Source organism: Dipodomys ordii, unplaced genomic scaffold (genome assembly GCF_000151885.1).
Source record: "Dipodomys ordii isolate 6190 unplaced genomic scaffold, Dord_2.0 Scaffold82, whole genome shotgun sequence".
NCBI classification, from domain to species: domain Eukaryota; kingdom Metazoa; phylum Chordata; class Mammalia; order Rodentia; family Heteromyidae; genus Dipodomys; species Dipodomys ordii.
The window spans coordinates 11,225,214-11,252,927 of NW_012267298.1; the positions used below are offsets into that span (position 1 = coordinate 11,225,214).

The following is a 27,714-nucleotide window of genomic DNA, read 5'->3' on the forward strand; positions in this document are numbered from 1 at the left end:
CAGAGTTCAGGCCCCACAACCAGATCCCCCCAAAAAAAATTTCATCTCTCACACACACACACACATACCCCTTAACCAAGTTAAAGGAGACTATTTATATAAAAGCAAGGAAACCAAAAATTCAAGAACAGTATGTAGAAATGTGAACTATACAATCAGAGCTAGAGAGGCAGAGAGAGGATGGGAAGGGATGGAAAGGGGAAACAAAGGAGGCGGCTACAGTGGTTGATAAGAAATGTACTCATTATCTTGCCCATGTAATTGTAACCCCTCTGTACAGTATTTTCACACACAAAAAAAAAAAAAAAAAGTCAAAAAAAAATCAGAGCTAGGGCCAGGAGCCAGTGGCTCATATCTGTAATCCTGCCTACACAAGAGACTGAGATCTGAGGATCATGGTTTGAAGTCAGCCCAAGCAAGAAAGTCTGTGAGAGTCTTCTATCTCCAATTAATCACCAAAAAACTTGAAGTAGAGCTGTGGCTTGAGCCAAAAAGCTCAGGGACAGCACCTAAGCCCTGAGTTCAAACCCCATTACCAACACAAAGGAAAAACAGAACAAACAAAAACAAAAACATGGCCAGAAAAAACAGTATACTAGCGAAGAAAAAGCCTAAGAACAGACTGAAACTATAACAAAATCCAAATACACTTCTGCAGCTCAAAACTCTAGTTGGTAAAATCCTACTGCCTTCAAAAAGTAGGCCAAAGCCTTTTTAAAAAGATAAACCTCTGTTACAATGTTACCAAGGTGAAACATTTTTCTATCATAGAATGTGACTGTTTTATAGTTCAATATTTCATATGCTTGACAAAATACTGTTTGTGCTAAGAACTGTCACATGACTACATATTTGCCATCAAGTCTTGCAGGTATCTCTGGAACTGATTTTGTTAGGGTGGTCATATTTTTTTTCCTTGCTCGTCTGGAGGCTCTTAGAACCTGGCATCTGGGCTGCATCCCTAGTCAGACCAGCGTAGTCAGTAGGAGAAATGGTCTTAGATCTCTGTCTGTGTTTGTTGATCCTGCACTAGTTTCTGGACCTCCAATAAAGCTGACCTGGAGCTGCCACGCCGCTGCTTCTGAATGAAGAGCCGGCCAGCCCCTGCAGCACAGGCAGTCCTTCCTTCACAGGGCTCTGTGTATTGCTGCAACCCTCTGGCACCTACTGCCAATTTTATCCTTTAATCTTTTCCAATTAACCAAGCACACAGTCCTGCTACTTTTGCACACTACAAAAGTGTTTTTCAAAATGCTTTCAATGAGGAAATAAAAACATTATAAAACCAGAAACAGTTTTTATATGGCTTACATCAGTAATTTTCATTCTAGAACTTTTTGTTGTTGTTGTTGGTCGGTCATGGGGCTTGAACTCTGGGCTTGGGCACTGTCCCTGTGCTCTTCAGCTCAAGGCGAGCACTCTACCACTTGAGCCACAGAGCCACTACATCAGTAATTTTCAACAGTGATAAAAATCTGTCTTAAGTTCCAGCCTGTCACAAACATCACAAACATATGCTTTTATAAAATAATGAAAAGCAACTTCTAAAAAATAAAGTTTAAAAAAAGAACTATTAAAACTAAATATAAACTTGCTGTGAAACTGCTGCAAAGATTTCTACATGGGACTGGAGACATGGCTCACAGGTGTAGCACCTGCCTAGCAAGCGTACAAGGCCCTGAGTTCAAATACCAGTACCACCAGACAACAACAATGAAAAGATCTCTACATGCTAGCAGTAAATGTCTACCATTATCTTGCCCTGGACTATTAAGTAGTGGCAGTACCAACACTAAGCTACCAACCACTTTCCAACTCTAACTTCCTTAGTTGACTGTCCAGCTTAAGAGCAAAGAAGCAGGGCTAGGAAGGTGGCTCAGAGGTAGAGTGCTTGCCTTGCATGCCTGAGGCCCTGAGTTCGATTCCTCAGCACCATATAAGCGAAAAGAAAAAAAAAAGCTGGAAGTGGCGCTGTGGCTCAAGTAGTAGAGCACTAGGCCCCACGACTAGACCCCCCCCAAAAAAAAGGGGGAAAGAAGCAAATGGTTTCCTGGAAAGGGGCATGCAGACCAAGGCGAAAAACTGATGCTGAGCTTGCTACACCTGTAGTTCTCACTTTGTTTCATAGGAAACAATCAAGGGTGCTGGTACCTAACCTTTTTATCTTAAGAGAGATAGGGCAGGGGCTAGGAAGATGGCTCAATGGTAAAGTGCTTGCCTCACATGAATGAGGCCCTGGGTTCGATTCCTCAGCACCACATATGCAGAAAAAGCCGGAAGTGGTGCTATGGCTCAAGTGGTAGAGCGCTAGCCTTGAGCTGAAGAGCTGAGGGACAGCACCCAGGCCCAGAGTTCAAGCCCCACGACCGACCAAAAAAAAAAAAAAAAGCTCACTAGGAATTTCTAATACTAACGGATCCTTGCGTTCTAGGCTTGATAAAGTCATTAACTGACTTTAAAAGTATTCTCAGCTGGGTGCAGACGACTCATACCTGTAATCCTAGGTACTAAGGAAGCCAAGATCTGAGGATACTGGTTCTTCAGTGCACAAATACAAGCATTTCTGTTCTGAAAGGGCATTCCCAACCTACAATGTGGGATCCATGCCATCTGGGGCCACTAAAAACACATATAGCAGCTAATATACTGTAAGAGAAAAAAAAAAAGTAGGCCAAAGTATGACTAGATGGACAGCTGGGTAAGAGGCCTGCCATGCATGACACAGCCCCAGGTCATGAAATCATGAAATGAGGACTATGAGCCAGGCTGAGTCTGTGCTTGACCCTTACTCACTTCTACTGTGATGGTGACAAGATTTCCCAAATACTTCTTTAGATGAAAGAAAAATAGTTAAAATATTGTTCTGCAGTATTATCTTATAACTAAACATAGAAAATGAACTAGAATTTATTGAAAATGTTCAGAATAAACATGTAAACTAAATAAAATCTACAACTGAAATGTTTCTGACTTTTTACACCTATTATACTACATATGATATAAAAAAAAAAACCTTCGAAGGAATCTCAGTAAGGTTTATTGAAACAGTAGGAAAATAATGAAAATGCAAACGGGGTGGGGGTGTCCATGTACATCCTTCATAAGAAGCCTGTGTCAAGGGTTCAGCACCTGCAAATTCAACCAACTACAAATTGAAAATACAGAAAGAAAAATACGTCTGTACTAAATATGTACAAATCCTCTTTTCCTTGTATTTCCTAAACACTACAATTAAACAACTATTTATATCTCATTTCTATTGTAACTAGAGAGGACTTAAAGTATCCAGGATGGCATGCATAGGTGATATGCAAATACTATTTTATACCAAGGACATAAGCATCTTTGGGTTTGAGTATCAAGGAGGTCCTAGAACTGCTCCCCATGAGTCCTAAGGGACAACTGTACCTGGCCACAGCTTCAAAGATTCTATTTTCTTACAGTACATTCCTGGGTCACCCCTCACAGCACACTTACCCATGAGACTTCCTATTCTTTGACAATTCACTCTCTGATCACTTTCCGTGTGTATGGGGGGGGGGGGCGGTCCTGGGGCTTGAACTCTGGCCTAGGCATTGTCCTTGAGCTTTTATGCTAAAGGCCAGTACTCTACCACTTGAGCCACAGTTCCACTTCCGACTTTTTTGGTGATTATTTGGAGGTAAGAGTCTCACACACTTTCTTACCAGGGCTGGATTTAACCAGCTATCCTCAGATTTCAGCCACTTGAGTGACTAGGATTATAGGTGTGATCTACCACCACCTGGCACAGGTCACTCACTTTAAAGTAGCCTCCTTCAACCAGTACAATGACAAGATGTTCAAACATGGCCCGTCCCTTCATGCTAACTGTCTCATCTGATCTCCTTAAATCCACTTTCCAAATGGAAGGCTGTCTAAAATGGACTCTAGAACCCTACCCTGTGCAAGAAAAGAGAAGAGGGATTGTTACATGAGCAAATGAAGAAGTTACAGGCAGCAAGCAAGGGGAGAAAGCTCCTATGGGAAGCTCCAGAGAAAAGACATAGGAGCTCATGTAAAGAAACTTCCTACTAAAGAAAAAAGAAGCCAGGAGCTGGTGGCTCACGCCTGTAATCCTAGCTACTCAGGAGGCTGAGATCTGAGGATCGCGGTTTAAAGCCAGCTCGGGCTAGAGAGACCGTGAGACTCCTATCTCCAATATACCACCAGAAAATGGGAAGTGGCGCTACAGCGCTCAAGTGGTAGAGCGCTCGCCTTGAGCTGAAGAGCTGAGGGACAGCACCCAGGCCCAGAGTTCAAGCCCCACGACCGACAAAAAAAAAAGAAAAAAGAAACATCCTATTGGCCCCAGTGTCCAGCACAAGACCAACTGAAGTCTGAATGGGGCCAGTTGGTAGGTGTTCATCAAACACCTCAGTTCATTCCTACTTTACTCAAGAGGCAGAAGCAAGAAGGTCTCAAGTTACAGAACAGGGCTACATAGCAAACCCTTCCCACTCACCTCCCAAAAGAATTCTACTTTACCCAAAAACAGAATACATCAAACCTCTATTAAACAAGGTAGAGCCCGGGGGGGGGGGGGGCATGGCGTATGGCACTGCAATGGTTGGGTTCCATGTTGGCTACCCAGTGGGACCTCAGGTGGCTTAGTCTGGGTTTACTCTGTTGCCAACACTGACTGCAGGAGCCTGAGGGAGGTCACCCTGGGCCTGCTAGCTTTCCAGGACCCCCCCTGGCACTCCCCCAATGCCAGTCCACACTACTCTCCCACTGCCTGAGCCCGCCCCATCAGTGTAGGTGAGAGGTTGATATTGTTAATATCCAAAACAAATGAGAAGGGAAAGTGTACCACAGTCTCTGTTAAGATGTCAGAGCCAAATCTGTCTGCTGAGACAAGCAGAACAGGGAAACAAAAAAAAAAAAAACAATTGTTTCTCTCACTAAGTCCTTTTAAAGAAATGTGGATTAGAACTGTTCCGCGGCTTACACCTCATGCCTGGGGCTCTGATAACAGCAGCAGGGCAGGCAGGAGTCAGGAAGAGGGCCTAATCCCTAGTCACTTTGTTCAGCCATGCTGCCTGTCTCCCTTTACAACTCTTGCCACACATCCAACTTGGAACTTTCTTCTTTCAAATACCCACAGAGACACACCAGGTTAACTCCTTGTTTCCTTCAGGACTGGGTGTACTGCAGTGTCACCAGGCAGCCTACCTGCTATGACTGTCATCTGACCATATGTCCACTATGGCATTTATCACCTTCTACCACACAATTTACTATTCTTTTTTGGAGGAGGGGGGAAACTGGGGTGAGATAGATAACTGCCGTTTGAACTCATAGCTTCACAATGGCCAGCAGGTGCTCTACTGCTTTAGCCATGCCTCTGGCTCTTTTTTTGCTGTGGTTATTTTTGAGACAGGGTCTTTCCCCTCCCCGCACCATGGCTCTATTTAGGCTTCTTATCCAGCACAGCTAGAATAACAGACACGTATTACCATATGCAGGTACTTATTGAGATGGGGGTCTCATGAACTTTTTGTCCAAAGTGACCTCAAGCTGCTATCTTCCCCATTTTCACTTGGTAAGTAGCTAGAATTGCTGGCACCATTCTTTTTTATTATTTAGCAGAACACTAACTCAATGGAATTAGAATCTTTTGTCCTTTACTCAGCATTTGCCAGGGATTGACAATGGGCTCAGCACATACTGAGTGCTCAATAAATATTTCTTGAATGAAAAATAGCTGAAGACAGCAGGCCTAGTTCTTATATATGCTTGTAAAAGCTAAATAAATTAGATGTTCTGCTATGACCCAATCATCCTTCCACTGTGGTGTGGTTAGCAAGATTAAAAATATGTACCCTGGAGTCAGATTTCCACCATTCAGAACTAGCTCATTCTTTTATGATCTAAATAATTATTGTCAAGTGACTTAACCTTTCTCAGCTTCTCAATGTCCCACCTGTTATCCTACAGCATGAACTAGGTAGATGAGGGTCCAGTATGTTCACTAAGAAGATTACAGGCTCCTCTATGCAAGGTATCAGATGCATATGAATAATACAAATATAGGTACCAAGAAAGTTGACCATTAGTGCTGGGAAGGTGGCTCAGTGGTAGAGTGCTTGCCTCGCATGCATGAGGCTCTGGGTTCGATTCCTCAGCATCACATACACAGAAAAAGCCAAAAGTGGTGCTATGGCTCAAGCTGTAGAGCGCTAGCCTTGAGCTGAAGAGCTGAGGGACAACGCCCAGGCCCAGAGTTCAAATGCCATGACCGACAAAAACAAACAACAACAAAGCCAGGCACCGGTGGCTACTCCTGTCATCTTAGCTACTCAGGAGACTGAGATCTGAGGATCCCGGTTCAAAGCCAGCCGGGGCAGGAAAGTCCCTAAGATTCTTACCTCCAATTAACCTCCAGAAAACCAGAAGTGGCGCTGTGGCTCAAGTGGTAGAGCGCTCGCCTTGAGCTAAAGAGTGAGAGACAGCACCCAGGCCCAGAGTTCAAGGCCCAGGACCAACAAAAAAATAAATAAAAGTTGACCACTAAACTCTTTTTAAAAAATGAACTGAATATAGAGCTATTTACATGGACAAATTAGCTGACAATTTTAAATTGTATAAAGTATGGACTTAACCATAGGAAGCACATCACAAAATAAACTCCTAATAAATAGTACACTCAAAGCTCACGTCTAACCCTAGCTACTCAAGAGCCTGAGCTCTGAAGATCATGGTTCAAAGACAATCCAGGCAAGTAAAGTCCTTGAGACTCTTATCTCCAATTAACCACCTAAAAACCAGAAGTGGAGTTGTGGCTCTGTGGTAGAGTGCTAGCCTTGAAAAAGAAAAAGCTCAGGGACAATGCTCAGGCCCTGAGTTCAAGCCCCATGATAGACCAAAACAAAAGTATATGTAATCTTATCTTATCTACTACTGAAATAGAACAAATCAGAAAACACATTTATTTCTAGTAACCAAATCTGCAATACCTCTTGAACAGCCTTTCAACAACAACAACAACAACAATCAAACAATGTACATATTGATATGAAGATTTCTACAAGCAGAGTTTTCCACACTCTTAAGCTGCAAACATTTACATAATTCAATGCCCTGAATTAAAACAATGTTTAGGCCTAGGAAAAGATACATTTAAATGCACGCTATCCCTGACAATCACCTTGTCACAATTTGAAGTGGATGAAAGACCTCACAGGAAGGAGTAAGGGAAACATTAGAACTTATTGGCATAGGCAGGAACTTTCTGAGTAGAATTCCAAAGGCTCAGCAAATAGGAGAATTGACAAGTGGGATTATACCAACCTAAAAACTTCTGCACAGCCAAAGATAAAGACATTAAGCTAAAAAGATAGTCTCAGAATGGGAAATCTTTGCCAGCCAGATATCTGACAAGGGTCTACTACCCGGAATATATGAAGAGCTCAAAAAACTCCAAGAATCAACAACCTAAATAATTAGTAAATGGACAAAGGATCTAAACAAACAATTGTCAGCAAAAGTAGTAAAAAATAGCCAATAAACACACACACACATAGTGGCACTGTGGCTCAAGTGGTAGAGCGCTCACCTTGAGCTGAAGAGCGCAGGGACAGTGCCCAGGCCCAGAGGTCAAGCCCCAGGACAGATAGATACATAGATAGATACATAGATAGATAAGATACACACACAATACTCAGCATCTCTAGTCATAAAGGAAAGTCAAAACAACACTGAGTCTGTAGTAAGAATGCTCAATTATGAAGATTATGAACCACAAATGCTAACATGAATGGAGGAGGGGGACCACAGTATTCTGTGGGAATGTAAACTATTGCAAACACTATGGAAATCAATATAGAGATTCTTCAAAAAACAAAATATAGAAGTACCTTATGATCTAGTGATACCATTCCTGAGCATTTACCCAAAAGACTGCATAACAAGACACCAAAAAAAAGGCACCAGCACACCCATGTTCACTGCCGCAGTATCCACCACAGCTAAGTTATAAAAACAGCACAATTGCCCTGCAACCAATCAATGGATAAAGAATATGTGATTGATATTAGATAAGTATATATATGATAACTATTTATGTGTGTGTGTTTTACACACACACACACACACACACAGCATTTTATTCAGCCATTAGGAAAAAATATTATGTCATTTACAGGTAATAAAAGGACCCGGGAAATATTGTTTTGAGTGAAGTAAATCAGACTCAGAGAAACAAAAGCATGTTTTCTCTCACATGTGGAAGTTAGATCAATAAACATATATGAGAACAAATACAGAACAAATACAATCAAACTGACAACTGGTTTATCTGCAGGGGAGGACTCCCATGATATAAGCCCTTTGAACAATTTAACAAACTGAATACCAGGAAGCTGAAACATGTCTTGCTTGAGGAGATGGGGCAGTGGCTGGATGGAGGGCAAATATAGTCATAAAACCCAATGCTCATAAGTGAAAATGGAACTAGAAAACGTCAGGAGATAGATGATGGAAGGAGTGACACTAAGCAAGATGCACTGTACTCAAACTGACGTGTCGAACTGAAACTCCTTTGTACAACTATTTAAAGATAATAACAATAAACTGAAATATCAAAAAAACTTGAAAATATAATATTCTTGGGTGAGATCCAAAGTAAATTCTTCAATAGTGCATTGTTACAGAAAAGACACCCTACCCCCTTGTGCTTTAAGGATATCTGAAAGGTTTAATTTCAAAGTATACAAATATAGGTCTGTGCACTATTTTTAGCCTGTCCTGGTAAGAATTTTATGTCTTTTAAAAACTGGGACACTGCTATGTTTTTTTTTAGGTTAATGTTGCGGATAGAATCAAATGCATGGCTTAGAATGTCTAACTGCAGATAGAGATTTTTATATTCTTTCAATTTTAGCTTTTTACTTTATCTTTATCTACAAATTGTACATCTTATACTTGAAACAACTCAAACAATTCCTACACACTACCCATCGTTGTCTTTATCACAAAGGCAAAAACAAGCATAAAAACAGGTCTCTTAGCTTTCTGTCTTGGCACAACAGGGTAAAATGAGCAGGCAGAGAAGAAGTTTAAAGATAGCTATGCGAGGCTATCACTGTGGAGGCATGTGCTCAGTCCTGAACTTGGAGATATGACAAGTTTTTAGCTTGAACCGCCCAGAGCAAAACCATCTGTCCAAAGGAATGGTTTGCTCCTGTGTTACACATACATCCCCACTGTTTTCCACCATCTACATGGAGAGCTCTGCTCCCCTTGCCCAGTCTTGGCCCTATATAAAATACGTATTTCAGCTAACAGAACAGACAGCTGTTCCCCTTTTCTCCAACAGCCTAAAATATACTTGAAAAATAAGTTGCTTTGATAAATTGTTTTGTGGCAGGCCAAAACAATGTTCTTTTCTGCTAAAGTCCACATTATTCAATATCCTGTTGTTCCTGGGTTCACAGATCTGGGATCTTGCCAGGTTTTATGAAAGAAATCCAAGAGCCATATTATTAATGATCAGTGCTATCACTCAAGTTAGCATTATGCAAACAAACCCCATTAAGTATACGAAAAGATCATAGCTGTCAATAACTTACAGTAACCAGTTGTGTTTAATTATAACATGATCCTAAGGCCAAAATACCTTTTAAAATTAAAGTTTCAATTTAACTCAGCAAAATCTTTACTTTGAATATCTAATTATGTAATAAAACGACAGGTGTTTTGTTCATATTCCATCATTCTATAATAGTTCTAATATCATGTGCTTTATGTTCATAAGCCTAAAAAAGAAGTAACAGATGACAAAGGCAGCTTAACTACTGAAAACATATCCAGTGTTGGAACTGCAGTTTGATAGTAATACATCCAATATTCTAGTGATACTGAAAATTTTAACCTAAAAACTAAATTGAATAAGCCCTAAACTGAAAAATGCCCTACAGGGCATTTTTTTTGCCCAAGGGCAAAATCCTGTCTAGATTGGCGTGATATTTAAATATGTTATATAACAATATCTTTATTAAATATTTTGTTAAGGACTGTATCAGCTTAAATATCCACTACTACTTTAAGCAAAATTACTTCAAGCTAAATTTGCTTTAATGCATGCACTATTTATATGGCATTTTTCAACTTATGTTTTCCAACACTATCTTGAATATTACAATGAAAATGACCTACCTTAAATCAATGAAAATTCTAACAGTAAAATAGAAAATTGTTTACTCCCAGTATTCCTGACATCTTAAATAATGTACCTTCAAATGAAATATAAACCTTTATATTGAGTTAAAAAAAAAAGAATTTTAAATAAGAAAATCCATGCTGTTTTTCCTACAGTCCTGTACGGTTAAAATTAGCCACTTTGTTTTTTCACAGCACAGAATAGGTAGGGAGTAAAAGGGAAAACACTTAATTTACAAGAAATAAGAGACCTGAGAAGGCAGGCTTAAGTCACTTAAAAAACAAAACAAAACTTTTTCTTACTATTCAAAAAGCTATCTAACTGGTTTACGGCTATATTGTAAAACCATATCACAACAACTTCCATAGTTTTCTCAAATTTAACTTTAAATCTACTTGTAATAAATCAATTTTGAAAACCTTTATCTTCCTTCTTAATGAAAAAAACAAAGTAAAACATAAACTGAACAGATTTTTTAGGTTGTTTATACCTTTGGCCCAACACATTGGAAATGGACTACAGCCGCTTTTCTCCATACAGATGGCACCTGCTGGTTTCAGGGCCTCTTGGCCTGCCAGTTCCAACAACATACACCCAATCCTATCAAGATCAAGCCAGGAGTCCGCACACAAAGTCCCCGTTCATCACTCCGACAGCATTTACTTGATCCAACGCGAGACTAAGCTTCCCCAGTGTGCTCCTTTTCAGAGCTTGAAGCAAAATTTGGGAAGTGTTCCTTCTGTAACAATTTCCAGCAGCTTGAAGGATGCCTCTCAGATAACGAATCTTCTGCTTCCGCAATCTGAAACACAGACCGATCTGGCCAGATTAAGCCAGTGAACAGAACGAAACCACCTCGTCATGCCACCCTGGGGGACTGTTCCTAGACTCATTCAGGGAAGGAGAGAGACAAGAGAAAAGAAGAGGGAGGAGAAAAGAAGGCCAGTAGCCAGCACCTTATGAATATGCTAATGTCGCCCTTCTGTTCAATTCATCCAGCAGACTTCTGTTTACAAAATGACAGTCAACTCTAAAATTGAATGAGCTGCAAATCAAGTCTGACCCAGATTGTGTCTGAAAATGGTTCCTAAACCATTTCTTCAAAGTCATATCAACCTAATTCTGACCTTAGCGTTAGAATAATTAACTTCATGAAATAAAATTCTGGGGGGGAGGGGGAGACGCAAACACGTGATCACCATTAAAAAGATCTTTTAAAAAAATCTTTATAGGAACCAAAACATCTGTGAAGTAAAATGTTTTTCTTGATACTTTCACAAATAAATCTGTAAATGTATAAAACTACCCAGAAAATATAGACAAGAAGCTGAGGTAGCCAATTTCTTTTAAAATTCTCTTAAGGAATTTTGAGAGCCAAGATGTAAGATTTCTTTTTCTTGCTTCAAAAGATAAGAAATAAACTCATACTAAGGAAGCCAGGACAGAAAAATACCTTCCGGCTGTATCAGCAGTTTTTTTTTTTTTTTTAAATACAAAGCAACTTTCTTTCTTTACTCAAGTTCAGAGAGTCAAAGTCATGATAAAAATTCATCTAGGGGCTGGGAAGGTAGCTCAGTAGTAAAGCGCTTGTCTTGCATGCATGAAGCCCTGGGTTCGATTCCCCAGTACCACATAAGCAAAAAGAAAAAAAGCCAGAAGTGGCGCTGTGGCTCAAGTGGTAGAGCGCTAGCTTTGAGCTGAAAAGCTGAGGGACAGTGGCCAGGCCCAGAGTTCAGGCCCCACGACTGGACCCCCCCCCAAAAAAATTCATCTATTTGAACACATCCCATTTTAGCATGAGAGTAAGTAACTAGGCTCCTGGTGCCTAGTTATTTGATCATATATAATACACACTGAAGTTCAATATAATTACAGCTCTCCTAATAGATGGGTGATTTTGTTAGCTGTACAAACCAATAACCTAAACATAACTTGAGAACTTCCCTTATCTGTGTGCAAAAGGAAAAGCTCTATTTATTAATTCACTAACTTTTTTTTTTTTTTTTGCCACTCCTGGAGCTTGAACTCAGGGCACTGTCGCTGAGGCTAGTACTCTACCACATAAGCTACAATGCCACTTCTGGCTTTTTCTGTTTACGTGGTGCTAAAGAATAGAACCCAGGGCTTCATGCATACTAGGCAAGCACTCTACCATTAAGCCACATTACCAGCCACAATTTCACTAGCTTTTGAATATAAGACCTAAATAAGCAAGACACTGGTGGCTTATGCTTGTATTACTAGCTACTCAGGAGGCTGAGATCTGAGGATCACGGTTCAAAGTCAGCCTGGGCAAGAAAGTCCATGAGACTCTTCTTAGCTCTAATAAACCACCAGAAAACAGGAAGTGGCTCTGTGACTCAAATGGTAGAGCATTCGCCTTGAGCTGAAGAGCTGAGAAGCTGAGGGAAAGTGCCAGGCTCAGAGTTCAAGCCCCACAACTGACATATAAACAAACAAAAAAGACCTGAACAAAGGCTGAGAGTAAAGAGATAGGTTTGTACCCAACAATGCCAGGACTATTTGCCTCAGGTCCAGCTCCACCCTTGCTAATAGATGCCTTTGTCTTCCAGGCTCCAATGACAGAGCTCCAGGGATATCTGAGCTTCACTGAAAAAGCAGTTTTCCCAAGCACAGGCTCTGACTCCAAGCAACACTACCAATTGGAGTAGAAGACCAAAGGCACACAAACACAGCAATCAGAACTCACAGAAAGCACCCCTGGCTCTACCATTACTGAAGAGAGACAGGACAATGAAGGACTATTATCTTCCTCAAAGGAGTAACACACCAAGCAAGGTAGCCACCTGCTTCACCCCAGGGGTGCAGTGTGGAATTTAACCTAGACCATAGACCAACAGCTGCACAAGTAATCCAAGCCAACTACTGGGAACTATAGCTGGATCTGGAATTTATTATGACTCTCCAAAGGTGAACAACATAAACTACCTCTACTAGTCATCTGCTATGTTCTGCATCCTCAGGCAGCTGATTGCATCTAATTGCCCTATCTTATAAGCCAGACCAAAACCTGAATGACCCTCAGTAAGAACACGAATTCTGGATAGAGGGTTCTGCTGGGAGGAAGAATCCACATGCTCAGCCAGGGTCTCTGCACCACATCAGCCCTCCCACTCTGCTCACAGAGCATTTCTGAGCCAGACCACCTTAGGACAACCTGAGCAGGAAATGGCACAGGCAAAGTAGCTAAGGAACTGACAGTAAGCAAGGAAACAAGGACAACCTTGAGAAAAGGAATGGGAAGGGGAAGAGGCGGTTTCTGACTTCAACCTGTGGATGAGACTTTTATTGCCACCTTTCCAATAACTCATAGTTTATTCATTTCAAACATCTTGCCTCCTAATGTGCAAGATCTTGAGGGTATGGAAAAGCAAGATGGAAAGGACATTGATTCCTACAGCCCAAAGAGTAAAGAAATTGATGGTAGGGCACTAAGTGCTCACTAGGACTGAAGCAGAGCTAGAGAAAACTGAGCAGAGGAACCATCAGGCCACTGAGAACCAGGAGCAGACAACAGCTAGGGAGAACAGAAGAGGATGAAGAGGATACTGCCAGCAATTAAAAGGAATAATCTATACCCTAATAAGAGTAATTGTATACAAGATATACCTATAGTAACTGCCTTTAATCAGTCACACAATCCCAAAAAAGTAGTTGCCTCCCTCTCTGACAGAAGAGGAAACTTGACAGAAGTCAAGCAACGCGCCAGAGTACTAACTGTCTGGTGATATGATTACTCTTATTTTGTTCTTGCTAAATATTAAAAACAAATTTTGCTTCTAAGTTCCTAACCCAGTAAATCTTAAGCAGAAACAGACCACAGTAAGAAAAAAAATCTAAATTTTTTAAAGAGATCTCTATTGTGAAATTCACTATACCATTCCTTCAATCTTCAAATCAAACGTTTCATTCATATAACCCTAATTAAAAGCAACTGTAGGTCCTACTCAACAAGCAAACTCATTCAATTAAAATTCACAAGAAAGGTATTATCGTTTGTTGAGGCCTCACACCTAATGCTCTACTCACTTTCTATCTCTCTCTACCTCAATGCAGTATCAGCAAAACCTATGATCCTAACCTTAGAACACAGTCAGTATCTGCGTACTTCTAATATCTCCAGCCTGCTTCCTCTGTTTCTATCCTCAGCTTGGCCAATGTACTGATAACATAAATAACAGCAGTCATACTACTTTACTCCTCTGCTCAGATCTCCAAAACAGTACCCAAACATCCCCACAACAGGTACCAATACACTCAGAATGGTCAGCCAGGCCCTCCATGACATAGCTCTTTTCTCTACACCCACATCTCAACCTCTTCTTCTCATAACCCCTAGTATCCTGGCTTCCAACCATCACACAGCCTTCCCTACTCTACTATTCTTTGCCTACCTCAAGGCCTCTAAACTGCCTGTCCCTCCTCATGGGTCTCTGAAATCCCCCCTCAACTAATTTAATAATTTTTAAAAAGTCACAAAACTGTAGTATGTTCAGACTCCTAGACTTTCCACTACAAAACAGAGTGTAAAAACACATTTGTTTTTTAAAAAATCATTAGACTAGTAAACAATGCTGAGAGCAAGATCATTAAGAATGGAGAACTTCAAACCCCTTCAAATGCTATACAGAATTTTGCCCCATCTGGCTTACCTACAGAAACCTAACCTTAAATGTGAAGGTCACCAGGAATCAACAACTAAGAAATAAATTGCTTATAAAGGTCACTAAGAGTAGTTCATAAAAATATAATTACTTTCCATTTCTCATATAGCTACACACTTCTGTTTGCCTTAATCCCAAACACAAAGGTAATACTTCTTGGAACAGCAAAACACTGACAAATGCTTTTATGTCAGCCAATAGGAGGAATGCAAATAAAAAGTACTGTTCATATCACACATGTATAACTCTAATTCCTTTAACAGTTCTAAATTGGCTTTAATCCTGAATTACAGGTTTAAGTAACTTGAACATTTTTATAATATAGTAACACCAATTAATGACTGCTAATCACACACTAACTTTGGAACACTTGGTATCCTATAGCAAGCTAACTTCCTGCATGCGCTTCTGCCACGGTGTCTCACTGCTTCCACTATAAGAACAGGTAATTTTTAGGAAAATGTTAGTCAATCAACAAAAACTATGGCTTGATAACAGTTAAGATAGTGTTAGTCATAATTCATAATTAAGGATATAATCACCTTTTCTGAAAGGAAACAAACAGGTCTCACAGTACAACAAACTCCCAAAGGTGGCAGTTTTGTCACTATTCACGCGTCTTGTAGAGTTTTGTAACAATTTACTATACCTCCCTTCAGAAATGCTGGAGGATTTCGGGGGTGGGAGGCTGGAGAAGGCACTGAATTGTGACTGGAAGATGAAAAGAAGTTCAGTTACCTGTGGGACAAAGAAAAAATCATTTCACTAGTCAGAACCTCAACTGCTGTATTTGTAACACAAGAACAATGACAACCCCAGCCCTTTCCAAGTACTGACCATGACCAACCACAAAACACCCAACAGCGACACTAGAGCTAAAACACGTTAGCACTTCTCTGTGCAAAACTTTGCTCCATATTTTTTTTCCTGTGCAGATCCTGGGGCTTGAATTCAGGGCCTGGGTCCTATTCCTGAACTGTTCTGCTCAAGGCTAACATTAACCACTTGAGTCACAGTTCCACTTCTGGCTTTTCTGGTGCTTAATAAGAGATAAAAGTCTCATGGAAATCCTGCCCAGGTTGGCTCTGATCTCCATATCTCAGCCTTCTGAGTAGCTAGGATTACTAACTTCATAGGGAAGGGGAAGGGGAGGGGAGTAAGGGGCAAGAAGAAAACTGGAGCCAGTGGCTCATACCTATAATCCTGGCTACTAATAAGGAGGCTCAGATCTGAGGACTGAGTTTCAAAGCAGGTCTAAGCAGGAAAATCCAAGAAATTCTTACTTTTTTTTTTTTTTGGGGGGGGGAGGTCCGGTCATGGGGCCTGAACTCTGGGTCTGGGCACTGTCCCTCAGCTCTTCAGCTCAAGGCTAGCACTCTACCACTTGAGCCACAGCACCACTTCCAGCTTTTTTCTTTTTGCTTATGTGGTGCTGAGGAATCGAACCCAGGGCTTCATGCATGCAAGGCAAGCGCTCTTACACTGAGCCACCTTCCCAGCCCCCCAAGAAATTCTTAACCAGTAAAAAGCTGAAAATAGAACTGTGTGTCAAGTGATAGATCACTAGCCTTGAGCACAAAAGCTCAGATACAGTCCCAGGCCCACAGTTCCAGGCTCAAGACCAAAACAAAACAAAAGAAGCTTCTTATCACTAACCTACACAACTAAGAATACTTAATGGAGGGCCTAGGAAAGTGGCTCAGGGGTAGAGTGCTTGCCTTGCATGCATGAGGCCCTGGGTTCAACTCCTCAGTACCACATAAGCAAAAAAAGCTGGAAGTGGCGCTGTGGCTCAAAGTGGTAGAGCGCTAGCCTTGAGCTGAAGGACATCGCCCAGGCCCAGAGTTCAGGTCCCACGACCGGCAAAAAAAAAAGAATACTTAATGGAGTATTAGTAATATAGCATATAGTAGTTTTTTTTCCCCACAGACTCTAACTAATGACCACTTCTTTGTTGTTGGTGGTGGTGGTCGTGGGGCTTGAACTCTGGGCCTGGGAGCTATCCCTCAGCTCTTCAGATGAAGGTGAGCACTCTACCACTTGAGCTATAGCACCACTTCTGGTTTTCTGATGGTTTACTGGATATAAGAGTCTCATGGACTTTCCTGCCAGGCTGGCTTTGAACTGTGATCCTCAGATCTCAGTCTCCTGAGTAGCTACAATTACAGGCATGAGCCACCAGGGCCTGGCTTACTTCTTATTTTTGCTTTGCCACATAGGAGATCAAAGCTAAATTCCAGTACAATTAATTTTCACTTTTTTTTTTGGGGGGGGGGAGGGTGTCTGGTCGTGGGCCTGAACTCGGCCTGCGTGCTATCCCTCAGCTCTTCAGCTCAAGGTTAACGCTCTACCACTTGAGCCACAGCACCACCTTCAGGGTTTTTTTTCCTGTTTAATGTGGTGCTGAGGAATAGAACCCAGGGCCTCGTGCATGCAAGGCAAGCACTCTACCACTGAGCCACCTTCCCAGCCCCAATTTTTCACTGATTTTTAAAAGGACAAATATCTGTAAGATAGTGCTGCATACATTTTAAACATTTCCTAGTGCTAGAGGCAGAGCAACGACCCAAACTTACCAAGGCTTCAACCTATTTGTACATGTTTTAAAAGAGAGGTTTTGCTTATATTAAACATAATTTAAATATCAAAAGGCAAGCAAGCTGGACACTGGTGGCTCATTTCTATAATCCTAGCTACTCAGGAGGCTGAGACCTGGAGGATGGCAGGTCAAATCCAGGCTGAAAAGTGTGAGAGCCTTCATCTCCAAAATAACCATCAAATAGTAGGTCTGGAGGCTTGATTCAAGCAGCAAAATGCCAGCCTAGCAAATTCAAGGCCCCAAGTTCAAACCCCAGTACCAAAAAATGAACAACAACAACAAAAAAAAAAGGCAAACAAGTAGCTCATTTAGAATTAACACTGCTCAGGCCTGGGAAGGTGGCTCAGTGGTAGAGTGCTTGCCTTGCATGCATGAGGCCCGGGGTTCGATTCCTCAGTACCACATAAGCAGAAAAAGCCAGAAGTGGCTCTGTAGCACGAGTGGTAGAGCTTTGAGCTGAGAGACAGTGCCCAGGTCCAGAGTTCAGGCCCCACAACTGGCAAAAAAAAAAAAAATTAACACTGCTCAAAAAACAAGTTTTGAACTTCAGGAGCAGAGAAATCTAGCTTATTTTTCCACTTCATCACCATGATTTTTTTTTTTTTTTGCCTTATAAGCAGGAAATAATGAACAGTAATTGTGCTGTTCCAAGGCAGGAAACAATGAAAACACTACGAGGCTGAAGAGGCTTTGAAGTTATACCCTTGGGAACCAGGGACCCAAAACAATTAGCACAGAATTCTGGCCCCTAAGCAGTTCACAACTCAAGCAAAGCAAGCACAGATATCAGATCCCTACCCCTCATGAACACTCCTTTAAGATTATGGTAGAGCCACCTAATAAACCTCCAACAAATCATCTTAAAGGTTTAAGACAGTTTGAATCTTGAATAATTCATAGATTATTTTTAATACTGAGGAATAGGAACCACCGGGATGTTCAACAAGAAGGATAAAAGAAAGTTTAGAATATCTAATTAGTACAAAAGCAATAAATAAAAAGTGGTGTTTTCTAAAAAAGTTTTTTTCACTGACATTGGAAATACTCATTAATGAAAAGATAAACATATTTTTACAGATCAGTTAGCTCCCGACTCAAAAATCCAAGTTTTCTTTTATGTATGAATGTATTTATTACAGTGGAGATGGAACCTAGGACTTCATGCATGCTAGGCAGCCCCTGGCATTTTTAAGATAAAATGTTAAGTATTAAAAAAAAAAAAAAAAAAAAGAGCATAGGGGCTGGGAAGGTGGCTCAATGGTAGAGCACTTGCCTTGCATGCATGAGGCACCACATAAGCAAAAAGAAAAAAGCCGGAAGTGGTGCTGTGGCTCAAGTGGTAAAGCACTAGCCTTGAGCTGAAGAGCTAAAGGACAGCGCCCAGGCCCAGAGTTCAGGCCCCATGACCGGAACCAAAAAAAAAAAGGTATAGAAGAGGGGGCTGGGAAGGTGGCTCAGTGGTAGAGTGCTTGCCTTGCATACATGAGGCCCTGGGTTCGATTCCTCAGCATCACATAAGCAGAAAAAGCTGGAAGTGGCACTATGGCTCAAGTGGTAGAGCACTAGCCTTGAGCTGAAGAGCTGAGGGGCAGTGCCCAGGCCCAGAGTTCAGGCCCCACGACCAGCAAAAAAAAAAAAAAAAGTACAGAAGAGTGTACACAGTGGTATGCTAATGTAAAGCAAAAGAAACTACATCTGTTCTTGCTTTTGCATATGAAGAAAACATCTTTAGGAGATTACACAATTAAGAATAGAAATTCCATCTAGAAAAAATTTAGTGGGGAAAAAATACAGCCTAAGAGAGGTAGGAGGTGTGACTTAGCACATACTTACTTGAATTTTGTGCCATGTAGTTGTACTTTCTGTTAAGAACAATAAATGATGGGCTGGGAAGTTGGCTCAGTGGTAGAGCGCTTGCCTTGCATGCATGAGGCCCTGGGTTCGATTCCTCAGCACCACATAAGCAAAAAGAAAAAAGCCGGAAGTGGCGCTATGGCTCAAGTGGTAGAGCACTAGCCTTGAGCTGAAGAGCTGAGGGACAGCGCTCAGGCCCAGAGTTCAGGTCCCACAACCGGACCCAAAAATAAAAAATAAATAAAAAAGAACAATAAATGAACACAAAAAGTAAGTATGCTAAAACAATATGGAGTCAAGTTACTAGTGTTTAAAAGTGAAACACCTTTCTAAATAATCCTAAGCCAAATAACAATTTCAAAGAGAAATTAGAAAATGCTTGGGGGAGGGAAAATAGTAAGTATATACCATTAGTGTCTTTATTATGCACCTGAAAGAGTACTTTAAGGGAAACTTTATAACTTTAAGTGATTATATAATAAAAATAGAAATGACTCTGTTTTGACCTTCATAAAACAGAAACAGGTGAGCAAATCAAGCCCAAAATAAGTAGAAGACAAAATCAGTATAGTGTTGTGCACTGTGAATAATCCTACTCATCACCACTCATTTCCATCATTTATTTTTAAAGAATATAGTACTAGCTGTGCATCAGTGTTCATGCCTGTAATCCTAGGTACTCAGGAGGTAGGGCTCTGAGTGTCACTGTTAGAAGCCAGCTCAGGCAGGAAAGCCCATTAGCCCTATCTCCAATGAACCAGAAAAAAGAAGTGGAGTTACAATTCAAATGATAGAGGATCAGCCTTGAGCAACAAAACTCAGAGAGTACCCAGGCCCTGAGATCAAGAGCCAGGAAGGAAGGGGGGAGGGGGGAGGGAGAAGAACCAGTATTAAACTGTTATTTGTATTAAACAAGTTTCTGGGTAACCTCTCAAGGGTGTACTTCTAATATAAATGCCTCACCCTTGTCCCAGCCCCCATTAGCCTCATCCTCCTCAACCTCACCTCAGTCTACACCCATAGGTACACCTAAGTAGGTGATGATCCCAAAATATTCCGACCATGAAATACACACACACACACACACACACACACACACACACACTCTTGGATTAGTAAGTATGGACTTTAAATAAGAAACGCTACGCTATAATCCTAGCTACTCAGGAGGCTAAGATCTGAGGATCACAGTTCAAAGCCAGCCCAGGCAAGCAAAGTCCATGAGACTCTTATCTCCAATGAACCACCAGAAAACCGAAAGTGGAACGGTGGTTCAAGTGGTAGATTGCTTGCCTTGAGCTGAAGAGTTCAGGGACAGAGCCCAGGTCCACAGGTCAAGCCCACAATCAACAACAAAAAATTATAAATATGTTAGTAAAAATCAGTGGTTGACCACAGATAGGTGTGATACAGCCAATATCACACATTCATCCAGTTACTCTGCCCAAGAAGAGTAACTACAATTCACACCAGTAACACACCAGGACACAGCAACACATCAGGACACCAGGTACATACATATCAAAGCAAGGCAAATGACAAAAGAGAGAAGGGTTTGTAAATAACTGTCTTATTTTTAAAAAAAGACCTTCCTCCAACCAAAACTTCACCCCTAACTATATTAAAAAAATAGATTTGGAAAAAAAAATAGATTTGAGATTTCTGAATTCAAGTAACAGCTGGCAGTAGAACAGCACTTCCTCTGGAAAAACTAGTAAAGTGATTAAAATACAAGTCATCTGCCGGAAGGCAGCAGAGAGCTGCTAAGGCAGTGAGAAGAGGTGCTAAAAGTTCTGAAAATGAAGAACTGCAGGATATTCTGCAGACAACTTTTGCCTTTGGTATTCACTTGCCAGTCCTAGGAATAAGAGAGAGGCCGAGAATCTGGGTTCTGCTATCCACAGAAAACTGCTGCCAAGCTGGGCGCTGGTGGCTCATGCCTGTAATCCTAGCTACTCAGGAGGCTGAGATCTGAGGATCGCAGTTCAAAGCCAGCCCAGGCAGGAAAGACTGTGAGACTCCTATCTCTAATAAACCACCAGAAAACCGGAAGTGGCACTGTAGCTCAAGTGGTAGAGTGCTCACCTTGAGCTGAAGAGCTGAGGGACAGCGCCCAGGCCCAGAGTTCAAGCCCCACAACAGACAAAAAAAAAGAAAGAAGACTACTGCCAGAGGCCAGAAAAAAACAGACATGGTTTTGGCAAGTCCTAAAAGCAAATATAGACTATTTATTGTCCAATATTACTCAGCAGTAAGAAGGAATAAAATACACACACAACATGAACACTGAAAATAATCTGCTATGTGTATGAAGTCAGATACATATATGACTGCTTTTATGTGAAATATCCAGAACAGACAAATCTGTAACAAGACAAAGTAGATTAGTGGTTTCCTAGGCCTAAGAGGTAACAGACAACTGCTCATGGCATGGCCCTTCTTTTGAGGGTGATAGAAAGGTTCCCAAATTGTCTCACAGTATAATCTGGGCGAGTTGTGTGGCAGTGTAATTTTTTTTTCAAGGAAAATAAAACCTGAATAGGGTATAACTCAGTGGCACAGCATGTGTGAGGCCCTCCATTTGACACCATCACTGGAAAGAAATTTAAAAAATCAACTGAGATCTCCAAACAAATAAAATTCTTAAAAGAAATATGACAGAAAAGAAATCTAACAATCTCTTGTTCTAATCTTATTTAACATCATCTTAAAAAATAAAATTATAACTAACTGAAAATATATCACTTCTTCTCCCCGACCTCCCCCCCCCCAAAAATCTTAGTTGGGTACTGTTACCTAACATCTGTAATTCTAGCTACTCAACAGGATGAGATTGGGATAACTGAGTTCAACACTAGGCTAGGCAGATAAGTTCAACAGACTCCATCTCCAAAATAACTAGCAAAAAGTAGGACTGGACAACACTGGGACCCCACCCAGCACAGACAGCTACACACATCAGCAATAAAAGACCGCAGCCCAGAAGCAGAAAAGTTTCACAACGGTGCCCGTCAGCCAGGAACTGGCTCAAACAAGAGCCTGGCACTGGAACTCTGATCCCGGCCTTTCTAGAAATAGACACCAGCCCAGAATTCGCCTACCCCTGACACAGAACTAGACCAGGACACTAGATTGCTCTGCACCATGTAATGGGAACCTACCACTAGGCCTAATGTGGCTCAGTGGTAGAGTGCTTGCCTCGCATGCATGTGTCAGTCCCTGGGTTCGATTCCTCAGTGCACATAAACAGAAAAAACTGGGGGCTGGAAGAGCGAAGAGACAAACGGTACATGGTCTCCCTGATAAGTGGATGCTAAACCAAAATGTTAGGTGATACGACAAAACTAACAGGACTTAAGAAACAAAGAACTCCTGCTCATCTGGTTGAACCACTACTAAATATCCCCATGCTGCTGATCACATGTATGGTGTATAACATGTGAACACTGTTATATATTACAGACTGTGAAGACAATTTGCTCCAGGAAAGTTAGAATGAACTTGTGACTTAGAAATTATGTAATCACTTAATCACAATCAAAAAAAAAAAAAAAAGAACTTCGGGGAAGGGAGGGAGGGAGGGGATGGTAGGGGGAAAACAATGGAGGGGCTAACAATGTTCAAGAGGAAGTGTACTCATTACCTCACTCATGTAACTGTAACCCTCTGTATAGTATCTTTACAATAAAAACATTAAAAAAAAAAACTGGGGGCTGGGAAGGTGGCTCAGTGGTAGAGCACATGCCTTGCATGCCAGAGGCCCTGGGTTCGATTCCTCAGCACCACATAAGCAAAAAGAAAAAAGCTGGAAGTGGCGCTGTGGCTCAAGTGGTAGAGCGCTAGCCTTGAGCTGAAGAGCTGAGGGACAGCGCCCAGGCCCAGAGTTCAGGCCCCACGACTGGACCCAAAAAAAAAAAAGGAAATGTACTAATTACTTGACTCATATAATTGTAATCCCTCTGTACATCACCTCTATAATAACAATAAAGTAAATTAATTTTTTTAAAAAGCAGGACTGGAGGCATGGCTCAAGTGATACAGTGTTAGCCCAGCAAACACAAGGCCCAGAGTTTAAACCTCAGTACCCTGCCCACACACACACTCACCTCATCACATTCTTACTCGCTTCCCAAACCAGAACCAGCATTATCATCAGGTGCACCATCCTCCTAGCTTCTCTGACCATCACTCTGCTCAAACTCCCAAAAGCAAAGGCCCAGGATCTCATAATGGCCCAAAGACTTAAGGGCTCTGGAACTACCATGGAAAGGGGCATTCTTTCAGCCTCCTAGCCGAATGGCTACCCAGTTTAAACACATAGCAATTTCATGCCTCTGCTTGTTCAGTCTCTGCAGCCATATTGGTGAAATGTTTAGACCATCTGTTAGAAACTTACTTCTATTTTCTACATGTAAAGTTCACTTCTAAAAACAACTGTCTTTAGAATGTTTTTCTTTTTACTGGTTTTTAATAATTACCTGTATTGTCACCTTCAAACCAAATACTGATACCTAGGTCTTCTTGGGCAAAAGTTCTACTTTTCTTAACAATGACAATTGCTAACGTAAGCTGCAATGATAATCTCTTTCAAATGCAAGTGCTTAATTTAGACAAATTTAAACTAAGTTACTTGCATAACTGAAAACCCACGTTTCCTAGATTTAAGACAATTTTATTCAAAAGCAGTTTTTCGACATGTAGTGTGACCTCCAACAAAGCAGCCTCGTGTCCTTAAGCACTATCCATAGAAAGGGAACATGTTATAGTCAAGGAATTTTCTTTTCCTCAGAGTAGAAACATGAGGCACAGAACTGATACCCTGTATAACCTGACAGTCCTACAGGGAGGCCTATCTGGTATCATTTTTCTGTCTAGTGGCAGCACCCCACTTTTATTAGGTTGCTCCAACAGTGGGTGTCATTACAGGATACCTCTTGTGCCCACTACACACTGTAGAAGTGGACAGACCTACTAACACGTGCATTAATCCCTAGGTCTCAGGGAATGGAAAGTTTTTCCAATATAAGGGTCCCAGGGAGGAGAAAAGGGAAAAGCAAACATGTTAGTATCCTAAGGCACAGCTGAAGCCAACTCAAATTCCAAATTACATAAAATGATACTTTCTGCTTCTTACTTTAGCAAGTAAGAAGTGTGTTTCTGTTATTTTCAAATATAAATTCTTGGCTAATAAAATTCATAAACCTCTATCCTACTAACTACAACTATTCCCAATTATTCAAAGCGAGAGACTAAAAACATTAATCTTCTAATCATTCATCTGAGCACGATTAAGGGAGTACCTACTACCTGTCAACCTGAACACATTAGTGTATGTGTGCAAAAACACAAATATACACATGCAGATCTAGCTGGTAATTATTAACAAGTAGCTCTATAGGGTAATGGGGAGAAGACCCATATGTAGTGTAAGCCGCTCTCAAAGGCTGGACCCTGGACACATATGCACATTTTTTCTGCAACACATGCACTTGGGAATGGAACTACCAGATCACAAACTCCGTATGTTTAATTTTAGTAGGCATAGAGAACTATTGTCCAAAGCAGGAGCACAAATTTATTGGCCTATCTATGGTGTAAGAAATTCTTACTGCTGGCTGAAAGCCAGTGGCTCACGCTGTAATCCTAGCTACTCAGGAGGCTGAGATCTGTGGATCATGGTTCAAAGCCAGCCTGGGAAGGAAAGTCCGTGAGACTCTTTATCTCCAATGAACCACCAGAAAACCAGAAATGGCACTGTGGCTCAAGTGGTAGAGCGCTTGCCTTGAGCTGAAGAGCTGAGGGACAGCACCCAGGCCCAGAGTTCAAGCCCCATGACCGATAAATATAAGATACATGTGCAAAAATCAAGAAGTTAAAAAAAATATATATATAATTTGAATTGGAAGTAGAAGGCCAACCTCATTTTTCTCTTTCTAAAAATACACTCTCCCACCAGGCACCTAGTGGCTCACACCTGTAATCCTAGCTACTCAGGAGGCTGAGATCTGAGGATCACAGTTCAATGCCAGCCTAGGCAGGAAAAGTCTATGAGAGTCTGATCTCCAATAAACCACCAGAAAACCAGAAGTGGCTTTGTGGCTCAAGTGGTAGAGTGCTAGCCTTGAGCTGAAGAGGTGAGGGACAGTGTCCAGGCCCAGAGTTCAAGCCCCAAGACAGGGGGTAGGGGGAGGACACAAGAACACTCTCCCTGCTTAAGTTCTGTACTCTTAAAACACACACACACACACACACACAAATAGTAATATCTCAACATTAACTACCACATTATCCAAACTACAGCCTTATCATTTCCCACTGACAGGAATCTAGACTACAGAAAGAGCTGATATCAGATCTGTGTCAAGAAATACATAAACTGAGCCTGAGACTTCTTTATACTGCCTAAACACAAGACATCTATAAAAGTTCACTATTTTCAGTTCTGAAATATAACTTGTGGGCTATTTTCATGGTAACATTCACCTTAACAATCTATACTGTTTTTTAACAGGCAAGTATAATAAATCTCTTTGACAGAAAAGTGCTATCATACTTTGAGAACATATAAAGTTAATTAAATTAACTTAGTAGTCATTGAAATGGAAATATGAATATTTTCACAGGAGTCTGAACACTGCATGAAGGATTTTAATAAACACTGATAAATGACACATTCCTGCATATTTAAAAAGCCTAAGTGGAATGAACATGGCATGCAGGGCTTTCCCACGCAGTGAGGCAGTAGAAAGGACTGTTGGCTGCCACCTGGCCAAAGCAAGTGGAATTGTCATCAATTTTAAGAAGCATACCAGCATTCTTTTTATTTTTATTTCTATTTTTGTGCCAGTCCTGGGGCTTGAACTCAAGGCCTGAGTGCTGTCTCTGATTTTTTTTTGGGGGGGTCCAGTCGTGGGGCCTGAACTCTGGGCCTGAGCGCTGTCCCTCAGCTCTTCAGCTCAAGGCTAGCGCTCTACCATTTGAGCCACAGCGCCACTTCCGGCTTTTTTCTTTTTTGCTTATGTGGTGCTGAGGAATCGAACCCAGGGCCTCAGGCATGCAAGGCAAGCACTTTACCACTGAGCCAACTTCCCAGCCCCAGTCTCTGATATTTTATGCTCAAGGCTAGCACTCTACCACTTAATCCACAGCTCTTTGGTAATTAATCAGAGATTAGAGTCTCCAGGACTTTCTTCCCCAGGACAGAGTCAAACTTTAATCCTCAAATCTCAGCCTCTTGAGTATCTAGGATTACAGGCACGAGCCACTCTACCCTGGCTGGTCTTGGCATTCTTAAGCCTTCAAAACTAAGGTCAGGCCAGACACAGAGGGTGTGGCTCAGGTAGTCAAGGGACGCTGAGTTCAATTTCGAATATTAAAAGGGGTGCAGGGGGGGGCCGGAACCAGGCACAGGTGGCTCACGCCTATAAATCCTAGCTACTCAGGAGGCTGAGATCTGACCATAGCAGTTCAAAGCCAGCCCAAGTTGAGAAGTCCCCATGAGACTCTTAACTCCAATTATCTACCAGAAAACTGGAAGTGGAGCTGTGGTTCAAAGTGACAGAGCACTAACTTTAAGCAGAAGGGCTCAGGGACAGCACCTAGGCCCTGAGTTCAACCCCCAAAACTGGACAAAAAAAAAAAGAATAAGCAGCAACTCTCAGACATTTAAGAAACCCAATGTACAACTGTAATTGAGCTTTAAATTCAATAAGAAATATTTTTTGTTATTTACTGCGCATTTCCTTATTCCTAGCAGTATAAGATATACCCTACAAACTATAGCTGATGAGCTAATAAAACTGGAAAACATAATGTACTTAGGTTTGTAATATTTTTATTAACTTATAAATCTGGTAAAACCACAACTATAAAAGCTTAAAGAACAAAGAATCCTACAATAATTTACCTTCTAAAATAACTACTATTTGTGTTAATTATAAAAACCCCCATGGGCTGGGAATATGGCTTAGTGGTAGAGTGCTTGACTAGCATGCATGAAGCCCTAGGTTCGATTCCTCAGTACCACATACACAGAAAAGGCCGGAAATGGTGCTATAGCTCAAGTGGTAGAGTGCTAGCCTTGAGCCAAAGAAGCTCAGGGACAGTGCCAAGGCCCTGAGTTCAAACCCTACAACTGCCCCCCCCAAAAAAAACTATATTATTTCATTGTACAAAGAAAAATGCTTTTGGCTAGCAGGAATACAAAATGTGGCTTGCAACAGTATGTAAAGGAGAAAATACACAAATATATCAGATTACATAAATTAAGTGAAACACTTCAAGAGCATGTGTCCACGGAGAAATGCTAATGTACACAAATCCCATACCTACTATGAAAAATTTTAATCCACCTGGAAAGAAAAACTAAACTCAAATGTGTATCTGCATATCTGCTT

At 41.3% G+C, this 27,714-nt stretch overlaps 1 protein-coding gene across 1 annotated transcript in view; it reads right to left on the bottom strand.

Annotated features, from left to right (window-relative positions):
• The window catches only part of Ptk2 (protein tyrosine kinase 2), a 227,886-nt gene that overhangs the window by 170,738 nt on the left and 29,434 nt on the right, over positions 1-27,714 (bottom strand). Inside the window, exon 3 of the mRNA XM_013025136.1 lies at positions 15,408-15,603. The gene's annotated coding sequence lies outside the window, so the exon portion shown is untranslated. The remainder of the gene's footprint in view (positions 1-15,407; positions 15,604-27,714) is intronic.